This window comes from Dermacentor variabilis, chromosome 10 (assembly GCF_050947875.1).
Source record: "Dermacentor variabilis isolate Ectoservices chromosome 10, ASM5094787v1, whole genome shotgun sequence".
Lineage (NCBI taxonomy): Eukaryota > Metazoa > Arthropoda > Arachnida > Ixodida > Ixodidae > Dermacentor > Dermacentor variabilis.
In genome coordinates, this window is record NC_134577.1 from 133436307 (window position 1) to 133454786 (window position 18480).

An 18480-nucleotide genomic window follows, 5' to 3' on the forward strand; every position below is an offset into this window, starting at 1 on the left:
TTTCGCGGGCGATGCTCCACCAATTGAGCTACAGCGGCGCCGTTTCCCCATCCACTTTCTTGGGTATTTATGCGCCCTAGTAGAACCCTGGGAGTGTCAGCCAGCGCGACCACTCACAGGCCTTGACGGCGGATGTGTAACGCCCTTTTTGCCGCAGGCGTCAAGAGAACGTGATTTTTTTGGGTGAAGGCAACTGGTCAATAAACCAACATATGCTACCTGATGGCATTAATGTTACCGGATTCGAGACCCTCGTTATGTAAAGAACGAGAAGAAAGCGAGTTAACCGAGTGGCCCGATTTTATTTAGTCATATCATAAGAAGCAAACAAACATTGACACCAAGGACAACATTGGGGAAATTACTTGTGCTTAATAAAGGAAATAAAGAAACGACAAACAAATGGAAATTAAAGCGAATGAAAAAACAACTTGCCGCAGGTGGGAACCGAACCCACAACCTTCGCATTTCGCGTGCGATGCTCCACCAATTGAGCTACAGCGGCGCTGTTTCCCCATCCACTTTCTTGGGTATTTATGCGCCCTAGTAGAACCCTGGGAGTGTCAGCCAGCGCGACCACTCACAGACCTTGACGGCGGATGTGTAACGCCCTTTTTGCCGCAGGAGTCACGAGAACGAGATCTTTTTGGGTGAAGGCAACTGGTCAATAAACCAACATATTGTAGCGAAGTGACGCAGCCGTGAGATATCTGACGCATCAACTCACCAGGGAGACGGAAGAAGAATGGGGATGAGCTCTGGCAGGGGAAAGTCCAAATCCGCAGGTACGACGACGAGAGTAGCATTTGAACAACTAGATTTATTCTCTTGGTATTTACCTTAAGCTTAAACTGTACAAAAATATTTACAAATAGAACGATGTCATACCCGTCGTCGTCGGCCTGCCTGACCGGCCCGGTCTCCCCTGGTGTAGTTGCGCCGTGTCTGCTGCGGTCTACTTGCTCACACCAAAACTACCCCAAACTATTCCTTAAATAAGTTTACCCAGCATCCAAGAGACACTTTTCTCCACCAATGGGCTACTTCGTTACTCCGACCAATCAGGCAAGCCGACATCATCCAATAAGCGACAGAGTTCAAGGGGTCAAGAAATGGTCGCGTCAACACTCTGCACACAAAAGCACTCTGACCATAACTAATTGGCCTTTGACAGCCGAGCGTGAGAAGACGACGCGACATGTGCAGGTGCGACGTCAGGGGCGGCGGCCGCGCGGCAGCACTGTCCGCGGCGCCGTCGAGGTACAAAGGTTTGCCCCGCGTCAAGGACCCCACAAAATTCCCCGAAAGACAGCAAAGAAGGCCGCGTTACATTGTCTTCGCGACACCTCCCCCCTACGAAAAAGAGTGTCCCACTCGTTACAAATCATTACTACAAAATAAAACATGGCTCAAGGAGTTAAACGCGCACATTAGGGATTCATATAAAAAACTGAAGTATCCGTAAGGAAGATTTAGCATCACGTAAAACAAAACAAACAAGTTTTGACAAAATGGAAACAAAATGCACAAGACAAGAAACAAAGTTCATTCGCGCGCGCTACACAATAAAAATAACAATGAAGGTTATACGCTTGCGCTGTGATACACATCAGTGTCCGTGTCGTAAGCAGTGATAGTTCTCGGATCGGCCTCGTTGTGGAATGTCTTCCAGTCGGAGTAAAGTTCCGTCCCATCGTCCGAGTCTTCTACGACGCGCACTCTTTCACAAGTCTCTGTCTTGTACACACAATCACTACGCGAACCGCACTCGCGCACAGCACCACTTGGATCACACACCTCCTCTCGATGTCCGTCAACAGACTCGTCGTCATTATCCGAGCACTGTCTGACGTGGCACGGTTTTAAGCGCGCAACATTAACAACGTCGCGTTTTTTGCCAGTTCTATCCACTACCTCCCAGTTGTTCTCGCCGATTCGCCTAACAAGACGGAAAGGCCCGTGGTACCGGTGAAGGAGTTTTGTTGTCTTTCCCCGAGCTCTGAAGGGAGTCCACAAATACACCAAGTCCCCCGCATGGTAGACTGCACTACGTCGTTTAGCGTCGTAACTACGTTTGTTCTTTACTTGCTGACGCCTCTCCCGTTCGGTCACTAGCTCGCGAGCACGCTGCAGCCGGAGGGCCACTTTCCTGGCGTCCAGTGTGCAGTCGAAACCGCGTTCCGCGCCTAGCGCTACATCTATAGGAAGTGTGGGCTCATGTCCGTGAAGAAGAAAGAATGGGGTGAACCCGGTGGTCTCGTGGGTAGAAGAATTGTATGCAAAGAGCACGTACGGAAGAAATTCGTCCCAGTCGCGATGGTGCGAAGAAACGTACATGCTGAGCATATCGGCCAACGTGCGGTTGAAGCGCTCGCACAAGCCGTTCGCTTGAGGATGGTACGCTGTAGTAGTGGCATGCTCGCTACCTATAAGTCGGAAAATTTCTTCAGTCAGGTTGGCGACAAAATGCTGCCCTCGATCTGTTATCACTTTTTCTGGTGCCCCATGGCGTAAGACAATTTGCTCGACGAAGGCTTTAGCAGCTTCTGCAGCAGTGGCCGCTGTACACGCGACAGCCTCGACCCATTTCGTGTGGTAGTCAGTAACCACGAGGATGTAGCGGTTTCCTGCTTTGCTTTTAGTGAAAGGGCCAAGAAAATCCATGCCCACTTGTTGGAAAGGGCGACTTGCAGGTGGGATCGGCTGGCTTTCTGTGGGCGAGCGGCTGTTTCTGGCACTCAGAGCAGGATAGGACGTACTTGTTGACATGGGAAAACATCTTTGGCCAGAAATAGCGGCTGCGAATTTTCTCCCATGTGCGCTTGACACCGAGGTGGCCTGCCGTGATGTCGTCATGGCAGTGCCTCAGAACCTCCGATCTCAAACACTTGGGGACAACGAGTGCTGCGCGATCTTCCTGAAAGCCTTTCGCTCTTCTGTACAATACACCGTCGACCAGCCGAAAGCTCCGTGCCGTTCTTTTCGTTTTTCTGGCAACGGGCGCACTCGGCTGCTCTAGGTGTTGTAATACTTCTCGCATCCATGAATCCTCTCTCTGCCTTTCGCCGATGTCCACATGATCCAGCACCAGCAACGGTAAGGGATTTTCTTCGCTTGCTGGTGCGGAATCATGCGGAAGTCGGGAAAGAGTGTCGGATTTGCTTTGCTCAAAGTTAGAGCGCTGCTCCTTCCCCTGGGGTCCGTTTTCCTGGAGCCATTGCCGGCACTGGGGCGCAAAGTGGCCGATGCGGTCGCATAGCTGGCAGCGTGGTCGCTCGTCGTCGTCACGGGTATTTTTCGCTGGCCAAGGCACTGGAGGACGACGTACATCTTGTTCGATACCTTTCAGGCGGTCAAATAATGAGGCTATAGAGTCCGCGATCGTCCTCAAGTCCCTGTCGCGGTCGGTGGCCTCTCGCGGGCAGTGACGCTCTGCCGCAGCGCAGGAGGCGAGACATGTTGGAGGCGGCTGCACTGTTGCTCCAGCGGGGGTCACTCCCGCGAAGGGTGCCGCGGCGAGTGGGTACCACGACTGCTGGCCGGCAGGGAGGTGGGTGCCGATCGCTTCTGGTTGGTATGCACGTGTCATCAAAAAAGCTGCCCAATCAATTCGGCGTAAAATTTCAAGGAAAGCAGAGCAGCTGTCCGGGTTTGCAATAAGGATTTTTTCCATCACGTCCGGACGCAATCCGCGCGTAAGGTGCCGCATCCGCTCCTCTTCCGTCATAGATGGATTGGCTCTGGCGCACAGCTGCACAACGTCATAATAATAATCTTCGAGAGATTCTGATGGCAGCTGCGTTCGGTTTTGGAGCCGCAAATATGCGATCTCAACTGAGTGACGACTTGTGAAGGATGTTTTTAAGAGTGTCGCCCACTCTTCCCATGTATTAGGGGCACCCGTTAGAATTTGCGTGGTGTGCCACTTTTTCGCATTGCCATCTAATGCCAAATATAAAAATTTTGCTTTCGTCCCTTCATCCCAGTTGTTGAGGGAGGCTACGTGTTCGTAGCAAAGCAGCCACTCGGTTATTGACTCTTCCGGTGTGCCTCTAAAGACTGGCGGTCCGACGAAAGGTTTAGCTTGAGGGGTCGACATGGTAGCGAGAACAGTAGGGGGTTCGGTTATATTCGAGCTGTTAGAGCTAGGTTCTTGGGGTTTGTTGCCACGGCCCATGATATTAGTGCGTGGCCTTCGGTACCCAGCACACTCCACCACTTTGTAGCGAAGTGACGCAGCCGTGAGATATCTGACGCATCAACTCACCAGGGAGACGGAAGAAGAATGGGGATGAGCTCTGGCAGGGGAAAGTCCAAATCCGCAGGTACGACGACGAGAGTAGCATTTGAACAACTAGATTTATTCTCTTGGTATTTACCTTAAGCTTAAACTGTACAAAAATATTTACAAATAGAACGATGTCATACCCGTCGTCGTCGGCCTGCCTGACCGGCCCGGTCTCCCCTGGTGTAGTTGCGCCGTGTCTGCTGCGGTCTACTTGCTCACACCAAAACTACCCCAAACTATTCCTTAAATAAGTTTACCCAGCATCCAAGAGACACTTTTCTCCACCAATGGGCTACTTCGTTACTCCGACCAATCAGGCAAGCCGACATCATCCAATAAGCGACAGAGTTCAAGGGGTCAAGAAATGGTCGCGTCAACACTCTGCACACAAAAGCACTCTGACCATAACTAATTGGCCTTTGACAGCCGAGCGTGAGAAGACGACGCGACATGTGCAGGTGCGACGTCAGGGGCGGCGGCCGCGCGGCAGCACTGTCCGCGGCGCCGTCGAGGTACAAAGGTTTGCCCCGCGTCAAGGACCCCACAAAATTCCCCGAAAGACAGCAAAGAAGGCCGCGTTACATTGTCTTCGCGACAATATGCTACCTGATGGCATTAATGTTGCCGGATTCGAGACCCTCGTTATGTAAAGAACGAGAAGAAAGGGAGTTAACCGAGGGGCCCGATTTTATTTAGTCATATCATAAGAAGCAAACAAACATTGACACCAAGGAACACATAGGGGAAATTACTTGTGCTTAATAAAGGAAATAAAGAAACGACAAACAAATGGAAATTAAAGCGAATGAAAAAACAACTTGCCGCAGGTGGGAACCGAACCCACAACCTTCGCATTTCGCGGGCGATGCTCCACCAATTGAGCTACAGCGGCGCCGTTTCCCCATCCACTTTCTTGGGTATTTATGTGCCCTAGTGGAGCACTGGGAGCGTTATCCAGCGTGGCCACTGAAAGACCTTGACGGCGGACGTGGAACGTACATTTTGCCGCAGGTGTCACGAGAACGTGATCTTTTTGGGTGAAGGAAACTGGTCAGTAAACCCACACATGCTACCTGAAGCCATCAATGATGCCGAATTCGACAATCTCGTTATGTAACAAACGAGAAGAAAGGGAGTTAACCGAGGGGCCCGATTTTTATTAGTCATATCATAAGAAGACAACAAACATTGACACCAAGGACAACATATAAGAAATTACTTGTGCTTAATAAATGAAATAAAGAAACGATAAACTAAGTGAATATAAAGTGGAAAAAAAACAACTTCCCGTAGGTGGGAAGCGAATCCACAACCTTCGCATTTCGCGTGCGATGCTCTACCAATTGAGCTACAGCGGCGCCGTTTTTCCATCCACTTTCTTGGGTATTTATGTGCCCTAGTAGAACCCTTGAAGTGTTAGCCAGAGCGACCACTCACAGACCTTGACGGCGGACGTGGAACGTCCTTTTTGCCGCAGGCGTCACGAGAACGAGATCTTTTTGGGTGAAGGCAACTGGTCAATAAACCAACATATGCTACCTGATGGCATTAATGTTACCGGATTCGAGACCCTCGTTATGTAAAGAACGAGAAGAAAGCGAGTTAACCGAGGGGCCCGATTTTATTTAGTCATATCATAAGAAGCAAACAAACATTGACACCAAGGACAACATAGGGGAAATTACTTGCGCTTAATAAATGAAATAAAGAAACGACAAACTAATGGAAATTAAAGCGAATGAAAAAACAACTTGCCGCAGGTGGGAACCGAACCCACAACCTTCGCATTTCGCGTGCGATGCTCCACCAATTGAGCTAGAGCGGCGCCGTTTCCCCATCCACTTTCTTGGGTATTTATGCGCCCTAGTAGAACCCTGGGAGTGTCAGCCAGCGCGACCACTCACAGACCTTGACGGCGGATGTGTAACGCCCTTTTTGCCGCAGGCGTCAAGAGAACGTGATTTTTTTGGGTGAAGGCAACTGGTCAATAAACCAACATATGCTACCTGATGGCATTAATGTTACCGGATTCGAGACCCTCGTTATGTAAAGAACGAGAAGAAAGCGAGTTAACCGAGGGGCCCGATTTTATTTAGTCATATCATAAGAAGCAAACAAACATTGACACCAAGGACAACATTGGGGAAATTACTTGTGCTTAATAAAGGAAATAAAGAAACGACAAACAAATGGAAATTAAAGCGAATGAAAAAACAACTTGCCGCAGGTGGGAACCGAACCCACAACCTTCGCATATCGCGGGCGATGCTCCACCAATTGAGCTACAGCGGCGCCGTTTCCCCATCCACTTTCTTGGGTATTTATGCGCCCTAGTAGAACCCTGGGAGTGTCAGCCAGCGCGACCACTCACAGACCTTGACGGCGGATGTGTAACGCCCTTTTTGCCGCAGGCGTCAATAGAACGTGAATTTTTTGGGTGAAGGCAACTGGTCAATAAACCAACATATGCTACCTGATGGCATTAATGTTACCGGATTCGAGACCCTCGTTATGTAAAGAACGAGAAGAAAGCGAGTTAACCGAGGGGCCCAATTTTATTTAGTCATATCATAAGAAGCAAACAAACATTGACACCAAGGACAACATTGGGGAAATTACTTGTGCTTAATAAAGGAAATAAAGAAACGACAAACAAATGGAAATTAAAGCGAATGAAAAAACAACTTGCCGCAGGTGGGAACCGAACCCACAACCTTCGCATTTCGCGTGCGATGCTCCACCAATTGAGCTACAGCGGCGCTGCTTCCCCATCCACTTTCTTGGGTATTTATGCGCCCTAGTAGAACCCTGGGAGTGTCAGCCAGCGCGACCACTCACAGACCTTGACGGCGGATGTGTAACGCCCTTTTTGCCGCAGGAGTCACGAGAACGAGATCTTTTTGGGTGAAGGCAACTGGTCAATAAACCAACATATGCTACCTGATGGCATTAATGTTGCCGGATTCGAGACCCTCGTTATGTAAAGAACGAGAAGAAAGGGAGTTAACCGAGGGGCCCGATTTTATTTAGTCATATCATAAGAAGCAAACAAACATTGACACCAAGGACAACATAGGGGAAATTACTTGTGCTTAATAAAGGAAATAAAGAAACGACAAACAAATGGAAATTAAAGCGAATGAAAAAACAACTTGCCGCAGGTGGGAACCGAACCCACAACCTTCGCATTTCGCGGGCGATGCTCCACCAATTGAGCTACAGCGGCGCCGTTTCCCCATCCACTTTCTTGGGTATTTATGCGCCCTAGTAGAACCCTGGGAGTGTCAGCCAGCGCGACCACTCACAGACCTTGACGGCGGATGTGTAACGCCCTTTTTGCCGCAGGCGTCAAGAGAACGTGATTTCTTGGGTGAAGGCAACTGGTCAATAAACCAACATATGCTACCTGATGGCATTAATGTTACCGGATTCGAGACCCTCGTTATGTAAAGAACGAGAAGAAAGCGAGTTAACCGAGGGGCCCGATTTTATTTAGTCATATCATAAGAAGCAAACAAACATTGACACCAAGGACAACATTGGGGAAATTACTTGTGCTTAATAAAGGAAATAAAGAAACGACAAACAAATGGAAATTAAAGCGAATGAAAAAACAACTTGCCGTAGGTGGGAACCGAACCCACAACCTTCGCATTTCGCGTGCGATGCTCCACCAATTGAGCTACAGCGGCGCCGTTTCCCCATCCACTTTCTTGGGTATTTATGTGCCCTAGTAGAACCCTTGAAGTGTTAGCCAGAGCGACCACTCACAGACCTTGACGGCGTACGTGGAACGTCCTTTTTGCCGCAGGAGTCACGAGAACGAGATCTTTTTGGGTGAAGGCAACTGGTCAATAAACCAACATATGCTACCTGATGGCATTAATGTTGCCGGATTCGAGACCCTCGTTATGTAAAGAACGAGAAGAAAGGGAGTTAACCGAGGGGCCCGATTTTATTTAGTCATATCATAAGAAGCAAACAAACATTGACACCAAGGACAGCATAGGGGAAATTACTTGCGCTTAATAAATGAAATAAAGAAACGACAAACTAATGGAAATTAAAGCGAATGAAAAAACAACTTGCCGCAGGTGGGAACCGAATCCACAACCTTCGCATTTCGCGTGCGATGCTCTACCAATTGAGCTACAGCGGCGCCGTTTCCCCATCCACTTTCTTGGGTATTTATGTGCCCTAGTAGAACCCTTGAAGTGTTAGCCAGAGCGACCACTCACAGACCTTGACGACGGACGTGGAACGTCCTTTTTGCCGCAGGAGTCACGAGAACGAGATCTTTTTGGGTGAAGGCAACTGGTCAATAAACCAACATATGCTACCTGATGGCATTAATGTTACCGGATTCGAGACCCTCGTTATGTAAAGAACGAGAAGAAAGCGAGTTAACCGAGGGGCCCGATTTTATTTAGTCATATCATATGAAGCAAACAAACATTGACACCAAGGACAATATTGGGGAAATTACTTGTGCTTAATAAAGGAAATAAAGAAACGACAAACAAATGGAAATTAAATAGATGAAAAAACAACTTGCCGTACGTGGGAACGGAACCCACAACCTTCGCATTTCGCGTGCGATGCTCCACCAATTGAGCTACAGCGGCGCCGTTTCCCCATCCACTTTCTTCGGTATTTATGTGCCCTAGTGGAGCACTGGGAGCGTTATCCAGCGTGGCCACTGAAAGACCTTGACGGCGGACGTGGAACGTACATTTTGCCGCAGGTGTCACGAGAACGTGATCTTTTTGGGTGAAGGAAACTGGTCAGTAAACCCACACATGCTACCTGAAGCCATCAATGTTGCCGAATTCGACAATCTCGTTATGTAACAAACGAGAAGAAAGGGAGTTAACCGAGGGGCCCGATTTTTATTAGTCATATCATAAGAAGCCAACAAACATTGACACCAAGGACAACATATGAGAAATTACTTGTGCTTAATAAATGAAATAAAGAAACGATAAACTAAGGGAATATAAAGTGGAAGAAAAAACAACTTCCCGTAGGTGGGAACCGAATCCACAACCTTCGCATTTCGCGTGCGATGCTCTACCAATTGAGCTACAGCGGCGCCGTTTCCCCATCCACTTTCTTGGGTATTTATGTGCCCTAGTAGAACCCTTGAAGTGTTAGCCAGAGCGACCACTCACAGACCTTGACGGCGGACGTGGAACGTCCTTTTTGCCGCAGGCGTCACGAGAACGAGATCTTTTTGGGTGAAGGCAACTGGTCAATAAACCAACATATGCTACCTGATGGCATTAATGTTGCCGGATTCGAGATCCTCGTTATGTAAAGAACGAGAAGAAAGGGAGTTAACCGAGGGGCCCGATTTTATTTAGTCATATCACAAGAAGCAAACAAACATTGACACCAAGGACAACAACGGGGAAATTACTTGCGCTTCAGAAATGAAATAAAGAAACGACAAACTAATGGAAATAAAGTGAATGAAAAAACAACTTGCCGAAGGTGGGAACGGAACCCACAACCTTCGAATTTTGCGTGCGATGCTCTACCAATTGAGCAACAGCGGTGCCGTTTCCCCATCCACTTTCTTGGGTATTTATGCGCCCTAGTAGAACCCTGGGAGTGTCAGCCAGCGCGACCACTCACAGACCTTGACGGCGGATGTGTAACGCCCTTTTTACCGCAGGCGTCACGAGAACGTGATCTTTTTGGGTGAAGGCAACTGGTCTATAAACCCACATATGCTACTTGATGGAATTAATGTTGCCGGATTCGAGACCCTCGTTATGTAATAAACGAGAAGAAAGGGAGTTTACCGAGGGGCCCAAATTTAATTAATCATATCATAAGAAGCAAACAAACATTGACACCAAGGACAACATAGGGGAAATTACTTGCGCTTAATAAATGAAATAAAGAAACGACAAACTAATGGAAATTAATGTGAATGAAAAAATAACTTGCCGCAGGTGGGAACCGAACCCACAACCTTCGCATTTTGCGTGCGATGCTCTACCAATTGAGCTACAGCGGCGCCGTTTCCCCATCCACTTTCTTGGGTATTTATGCGCCCTAGTAGAAACATGGGAGTGTCAGCCAGCGCGACCACTCACAGACCTTGACGGCGGATGTGTAACGCCCTTTTTACCGCAGGCGTCACGAGAACGTGATCTTTTTGGGTGAAGGCAACTGGTCAATAAACCAACATATGCTACCTGATGGCATTAATGTTGCCGGATTCGAGATCCTCGTTATGTAAAGAACGAGAAGAAAGGGAGTTAACCGAGGGGTTCGATTTTATTTAGTCATATCACAAGAAGCAAACAAACATTGACACCAAGGACAACAACGCGGAAATTACTTGCGCTTCAGAAATGAAATAAAGAAACGACAAACTAATGGAAATTCAAGTGAATGAAAAAAACAACTTGCCGCAGGTAGGAACCGAACCCACAACCTTCGCGTTTTGCGCGCGATGCTCTACCAATTGAGCTACAGCGGTGCCATTTCCCCATCCACTTTCTTGGGTATTTATGCGCCCTAGTAGAACCCTGGGAGTGTCAGCCAGCGCGAGCACTTACGGACCTTGACGGCGGATGTGTAACGTCCTTTTTGCCGCAGGCGTCACGAGAACGTGATCTTTTTGGGTGAAGGCAACTGGTCAATAAACCAACATATCCTATGTGATGGCATTAACGTTGCCGGATTCGAGACCCTCCTTATGTAATGAACGAGAAGAAAGGGAGTTAACCGAGGGGCCCGATTTTAATTAGTCATATCATAAGAAGCAGACAAACATTGACACCAAGGATAACATATGAGAAATTACTTGTGCTTAATAAATGAAATAAAGAAACGATAAACTAAGGGAATATAAAGTGGAAGAAAAAACAACTTCCCGTAGGTGGGAACCGAATCCACAACCTTCGCATTTCGCGTGCGATGCTCTACCAATTGAGCTACAGCGGCGCCGTTTCCCCATCCACTTTCTTGGGTATTTATGTGCCCTAGTAGAACCCTTGAAGTGTTAGCCAGAGCGACCACTCACAGACCTTGACGGCGGACGTGGAACGTCCTTTTTGCCGCAGGCGTCACGAGAACGAGATCTTTTTGGGTGAAGGCAACTGGTCAATAAACCAACATATGCTACCTGATGGCATTAATGTTGCCGGATTCGAGATCCTCGTTATGTAAAGAACGAGAAGAAAGGGAGTTAACCGAGGGGCCCGATTTTATTTAGTCATATCACAAGAAGCAAACAAACATTGACACCAAGGACAACAACGGGGAAATTACTTGCGCTTCAGAAATGAAATAAAGAAACGACAAACTAATGGAAATAAAGTGAATGAAAAAACAACTTGCCGAAGGTGGGAACGGAACCCACAACCTTCGAATTTTGCGTGCGATGCTCTACCAATTGAGCAACAGCGGTGCCGTTTCCCCATCCACTTTCTTGGGTATTTATGCGCCCTAGTAGAACCCTGGGAGTGTCAGCCAGCGCGACCACTCACAGACCTTGACGGCGGATGTGTAACGCCCTTTTTACCGCAGGCGTCACGAGAACGTGATCTTTTTGGGTGAAGGCAACTGGTCTATAAACCCACATATGCTACTTGATGGAATTAATGTTGCCGGATTCGAGACCCTCGTTATGTAATAAACGAGAAGAAAGGGAGTTTACCGAGGGGCCCAAATTTAATTAATCATATCATAAGAAGCAAACAAACATTGACACCAAGGACAACATAGGGGAAATTACTTGCGCTTAATAAATGAAATAAAGAAACGACAAACTAATGGAAATTAATGTGAATGAAAAAATAACTTGCCGCAGGTGGGAACCGAACCCACAACCTTCGCATTTTGCGTGCGATGCTCTACCAATTGAGCTACAGCGGCGCCGTTTCCCCATCCACTTTCTTGGGTATTTATGCGCCCTAGTAGAAACATGGGAGTGTCAGCCAGCGCGACCACTCACAGACCTTGACGGCGGATGTGTAACGCCCTTTTTACCGCAGGCGTCACGAGAACGTGATCTTTTTGGGTGAAGGCAACTGGTCAATAAACCAACATATGCTACCTGATGGCATTAATGTTGCCGGATTCGAGATCCTCGTTATGTAAAGAGCGAGAAGAAAGGGAGTTAACCGAGGGGCCCGATTTTATTTAGTCATATCACAAGAAGCAAACAAACATTGACACCAAGGACAACAACGCGGAAATTACTTGCGCTTCAGAAATGAAATAAAGAAACGACAAACTAATGGAAATTCAAGTGAATGAAAAAAACAACTTGCCGCAGGTAGGAACCGAACCCACAACCTTCGCGTTTTGCGCGCGATGCTCTACCAATTGAGCTACAGCGGTGCCATTTCCCCATCCACTTTCTTGGGTATTTATGCGCCCTAGTAGAACCCTGGGAGTGTCAGCCAGCGCGAGCACTTACGGACCTTGACGGCGGATGTGTAACGTCCTTTTTGCCGCAGGCGTCACGAGAACGTGATCTTTTTGGGTGAAGGCAACTGGTCAATAAACCAACATATCCTATGTGATGGCATTAACGTTGCCGGATTCGAGACCCTCCTTATGTAATGAACGAGAAGAAAGGGAGTTAACCGAGGGGCCCGATTTTAATTAGTCATATCATAAGAAGCAGACAAACATTGACACCAAGGATAACATAGGGGAAAATACTTGCGCCTAATAAATGAAATAAAGAAACGACAAACTAATGGAAATTAAAGTGAATGAAAAAAACAACTTGCCGCAGGTGGGAACCGAACCCACTACCTTCGCATTTTGCGCGCGATGGTCTACCAATTGAGCTACAGCGGTTTTTTTTATTTATTGCCGGTCTTCGACGTTACTAAGACGTTACAGTTAGCAGACACTTATGTATCAAAAAATTCCAACCTCTGGAGGAGAAAGAAAAAGAAAACAGTGGAAGGTACGTAAAGAAAGAAACCGTACAATAGAGCCGTCTGTCCATATTGGACTGGCGTTGTCTAAGTAAAATTCCTTCATGGCTGTCAGGGGTTCTAGCATCGACAGCCAATCTGGTACACATTCTTCTATTTTCTGCATTTCAGTAAATCGCGACATACATCCTTTGAAGTAAACGCGAGCTGGCCTAGCGTCAGGATCGCAATGGTACCATGCCATGCGAGCCCGCCATATACAGTGTAGAGCATTCAACATTACAAAGTCATAGGGAACCCCGTCGTCATCTTTAATGGCCAGATACCTGATACCTTGGGGGTCCACCGGTAGCTCTTTCTTCAGGGTTCGCTTTAAGACGTCCCAGAAGAAAACTGCCGCCCAGCAATGTAGGAAAACGTGATCTATATTTTCGGGCTTCTTGCATATCAATCAGTGCGACCCCCATGGTACGAGACAACCCCTTTCCTCCAGAAACGTCTTCACGGAGAGCGTTCCGGTGTGTAGCTTAAAGAAGAAGGTCTTTACCCCTGGTGGTACCTGCATTTGTTTTACTCTTTGAAGTACATCCTGTCCTGGCCCTCCACTGTATATGGCTCTGTATAAGGGCACTGGGAAAACAATGTCGCATACATCTCTATACAATGTTTTCCTTTTCACTTCACAAAGGTAATCATTTGTAAAACGAACAGAAAGGAAGTGTACACTGTCGACCACTTCCTTGAAATATCCACGCAGCGTTCTCGTCATGCTTGCCGTGCTAACAACATGCGCCGGCGAAGCGTTACTCAACCTTAGCTGGCATACGGTGCGCAGAAAAGGATGGCGCACATCGCGAAAAAACAAAGATCGGTTTACAACTTGAACAAAAAGATGCGCCAGGCCCACACCCCCATCCTTAACTCTTTTGAACAAATTTGTTCGGCTGCACCGTTCCCATGTTGATCCCCAGATGAAAACCGCAAACACTCTGTGCAGCCTTTGCACATTTACTCTAGAACAATACAGTGTTTGCAAGACGTAATATAACTTAGTAATAAAAAACATGTTACAAACTGTCGCTCTTGCAAACATGGACAGGTTATTACCTTTCCATTTATCTACTTTTTCTTTCAGTTCTTTGGTTTGGTTCCTCCAGTATTCATCGCTGCTATTGTACCTGTCTAGGGGAACACCGAGATACCTTGTCGCAGTTTTCACCCAGTTAGCGTTCGCGAAATAGTCGGGTGCAGAAAACCAGTCCCCGCGCCACAGCCCTAGCGATTTGCCCCAGTTTACTCTGCTACCCGTTACGGCACAGAAATGCTTTACTACAGATATTGCTTCCATTACACTCGGTTTGTCAGTGCAACACACTGCAATCTCATCTGCATATGCAAGCAACTTCCCTTCTGTCGCTGCCAATCTGAAACCCCGTATTCCATCATTTTCATTAAATGCTACACACATTGCTTCTACGTAGATAGCAAATAACAGCGGGCTGAGGGGGCAGCCTTGGCGCACTGAACGCATGATGTTAATGGGGGCCCCGAGAGACTTATTAACAATTAATCTTGTTGTGCAATTCTGGTACGCCAAGGCCGCGCCCTCAGTGATGATGGAACCGACATTAACATGATCTAAGATGGCAAACAATATAACGTGTGCGACACAATCGAACGCTTTCTCTAGGTCGAGCTGAAGAACTGCAACACCGCCTCCGGTGACGTCACAGCACTCGAGCACACATCGCATCTTATGGATGTTTGAAAAAATAGATCGCCCTTTGATGCCACAAGTTTGATGGTCTGCGACTATTTCCTTGATGACGCCTTGAAGCCTGCTAGCTAAAACTTTCATAAATATTTTATAATCGACGTTTGTTAGTGAAATCGGTCTGTAGGATGACACGAATCTGAGTTTGTCTATTTTATCGCTCTTCGGTATTAGAATGGGGTGCGTTTTTCCAAAGGAAGGTGGTAATGATTTCTTTTCGTATGCGTCATTGAATACATGTGCAAGCAAAGGCGCCAGCTCTCTTTTAAAAGCTTTATATAGACCCGCGCTGATTCCATCAGGTCCCGGCGATTTACCCATGTTCAAATCGTCGATTGCCTTTTCGACTTCGCTCGCTATTATTTTTTCCTCCAATAGCTTTTTTACGTCATCGCTCAAACGTGGCATGCGATGCAGAAAACCTGCTTTAAAACCCTCAACATTCGCTTCCTGAAATGCAAAAAGCGACTGGTAGTACTCAAAGAAGGCTTGACGAATGCTATCACTGTCTTCAACGACATTCCCGTTCACTAAAATCTGGTCGACGTGGTTTCTTCGTCCATACGCCTTCTCCAAGCCGAGCGCCCTTCTTGTGGGCGTCTCCCCTGCCGCTAGTGTGTCTGCTCGTGCGCGCACTATTGCACCTTGATATCGTTCCTTGTCAAAAAGTTCAAGCTTTCCTTCGACGTTTCGCACATCGTCTTCGTACGCACCAGGCGCTCTGCACTCAAGCGTTAGCAGCTGCCCAAGCAGTGTTCTTAAACCCTTTTCTTTCATTTCCTTCTCGAATTTTTTACAACTGGATCTTTCTATCGCTTTAATTTTAACCTTTTGTTTAAAACATTCCCACATCTCGACGATTGTTCCCGCAGCATCACATTGAACTTCATTAACCGCATCCCGTACCACCTGTAAAAAGGGCTGGTCATTTAGCAACAAGGCATTCATTTTCCACATGTCCCATTTAAATACATGTCTCCTTTTCATTATACCTACGTTACATTTCACTAGGCAGTGATCTGAAAACGACACTGTTACTACACAGTAACCGTGGCATCTTGGAATTGTATCCAATGAAATGTACATTCGGTCCAAACGCGCATGGCTGCTGCCCTGAAAACGTGTAAAAGTCACTTGACGCCCCCTTCCAGACATTCATAAACATCATCGAGTTCATTTTCATTAATTAAATTTGATAACACTTCACCGCTTCGGTCACGCACACCTGCATTATTGACTCTGTCTCCAGCACTCAACACACAATTAAAGTCGCCTAACAGCATCACGCTCATATCACAACATACATATTGTGTAAGGTTCGAAAAAAACGGACGCGCTCATCTACTGAATTCGGCGCATATACGCATATGACGCGGAATTCAGCATCACACATAACAATATCACAGAGAACAATCCTTCCTGACTGACACGAAAAAGTACTTTGAATCTGCAGTCCAGGCAGCTTTTTCACAAGAATAACGCACCCTCCAGCCGTGCCTACCGCATGGTTAACCACCACAAAAAACGTAGTCGTGAAACGTCGCACCATGCTCCCGGTCTCCTCCTCTCCTTCAACCTTAGTTTCCTGGACGGCTAGTACGTCTATGTCGTGGTCAGTGACCAACCGTAGGACCTGACTTCGCCTACGACTAGCCGCCAGCCCTCTCACGTTTAATGTGGCAATCCTAAGGGACGGTATTTGAGCCATCTTGACCTAAAAGAAAAGTAAAGTATGATGCTTACCGCTCATGACTAGCCATCGGCTAGCCGCCTCCGGGACCTCCCGGTTTGTTGATGTCCTTAGACGTGGCCGCTTTGTCGGCAGGCTTCCTTTCAGGCGGTACATTGGGCTTTGGTTTGTAACCCATCCGACTCCCATGAGGCGTCTTCGTCGGCGGTCCTTCACTGGTGCTGGGCGCCCGATCCTCGCGGTCCTTCATCTGGTCGTGGGTGCGCTTGACGGAGGCAGCAAGAGCCCCAGTACAGTCGTCGTCGGTGACGCCCTCGTCCTGCTGCATTGCGGTCGCGTCGTCAGGTGCGTCTTCACTGACGCTTCCCGTCGCCTGCCCCTCAGCCGTAGCGACCTATTGCGCCCTACTCAGTTTCTGGGTAGCCTCAGCCGCCTTTCCGTCCACCTCCAGAGTCGTCGACCCACTAGTTGTAGCTGTCGAGACCGTGTCACCGGTTCCTTTAGCCGCATCCTCCGCCTCGGCCACGTCCATCACGTGCTCTGCCGCCACGTCAATAGCTGGTGAGCATGTCACAGCGGCATAAGACTTCAGGCAGTCCGCGTCAACGTGGCCGAAACGTCTGCACCGGGAACAGCGGGGGACACTGCACTCTCGGCGGACGTGTCCCGTGCCGTGACAGCGCAGGCACTGCATCGGTCGACCGGCAACGACGACCAAGTCCAACTCACCGCCGAGGCGGATCTGATGAGGAAGATCCTCAACCTTCACGCTGCCCTTCAGTTTGAGGAGGACGGTCCTGGTCGTTGAGGTCTTGGTCCCCATGCCTTCCACGCGCCACCGCTCACGGCTCACCTCCTCCACCTTTCCGAAAGCCGCGAACGCCGTCCGGACGTCCTCGTCGGCAACGCCGTACAACAACCAGTGAAGCCTAATCTTCACTTGCTGGTACTGCGGGTCAACGATGACGCACAGTCGTCCCTTAACTTGTAGTTCCTTAAGGTCCAGGATCCTTCTTGTGGCAGTCGCGTCGCTGAGGGTCACTGCCCAGACGTGGTTGATCTGGTACGCCCCTATGCATACCACGTCAGGCAAGAGTCCCGTCGGCAGTAGGGCGTCTCTAAATTCCTCGGCCTTGTAAGGTCTGGCGCGAACATCACCGTGCAAAAATACGGTGTTAATCACCACTTGTCCTTTAGGCAGTTGGGGCAAGATAAATGCATATTCGTTATCGTCACTCAGCCTGTTTCCGCGGCAAAAAGTGGCCGCTGTCGCTGTTCCACTGGAGCCCATGATTCTGCTGACCGCTCAGCTCGGCTGCCGGAAGCAGAATGGATTGAGCTACAGCGGCCCCGTTTCCCCATCCACTTTCTTGGGTATTTATGTGCGCTAGTAGAACCCTGGGAGCGTTATCCAGCGTGGCTACTCACAGACCTTGATGGCAGACGTCGAACGTACTTTTTGCCGCAGGCGTCACGAGAACGTGATCTTTTTGGGTGAAGGCAACTGGTCAATAAACCCACGCATGCTACCTGAAGGCGTCAATTTTGCCAGATTCGAGACCCTCGTTATTTATTAAGCGAGAAGAAAGGGAGTTAACCGAGGTGCCCGATGTATATTAGTCATATCATAAGAAGCCAACAAACATTGACACCAAGGAGAACATAGGGGAAATTACTTGTGCTTAATAAATGAAATAACGAAACGACAAACTAATGGAAATTAAAGTGAATGAAGAAACAACTTGCCGCAGGTGGGAACCGAACCCACAACCTTCGCATTTTTCGTGCGATGCTCTACCAATTGAGCTGCAGCGGC

The 18480-nt window shown here is 48.2% G+C and overlaps 5 non-coding genes across 5 annotated transcripts; all 5 read right to left on the reverse strand.

The window, feature by feature from the left end:
• Nucleotides 1-10240: 10240 nt before the first annotated feature.
• TRNAL-CAA (transfer RNA leucine (anticodon CAA)) lies at nucleotides 10241-10313 on the reverse strand. The gene has a single exon. It is a non-coding gene; the product is annotated as a tRNA-Leu (tRNA).
• A 395-nt stretch (nucleotides 10314-10708) lies between these two features.
• On the reverse strand, nucleotides 10709-10781 carry TRNAL-CAA (transfer RNA leucine (anticodon CAA)). Its single transcript has one exon. It is a non-coding gene; the product is annotated as a tRNA-Leu (tRNA).
• A 1327-nt stretch (nucleotides 10782-12108) lies between these two features.
• TRNAL-CAA (transfer RNA leucine (anticodon CAA)) lies at nucleotides 12109-12181 on the reverse strand. The gene has a single exon. It is a non-coding gene; the product is annotated as a tRNA-Leu (tRNA).
• Nucleotides 12182-12576: 395 nt separating this feature from the next.
• TRNAL-CAA (transfer RNA leucine (anticodon CAA)) lies at nucleotides 12577-12649 on the reverse strand. Its single transcript has one exon. It is a non-coding gene; the product is annotated as a tRNA-Leu (tRNA).
• A 5758-nt stretch (nucleotides 12650-18407) lies between these two features.
• Nucleotides 18408-18480, reverse strand: TRNAF-AAA (transfer RNA phenylalanine (anticodon AAA)). Its single transcript has one exon. It is a non-coding gene; the product is annotated as a tRNA-Phe (tRNA).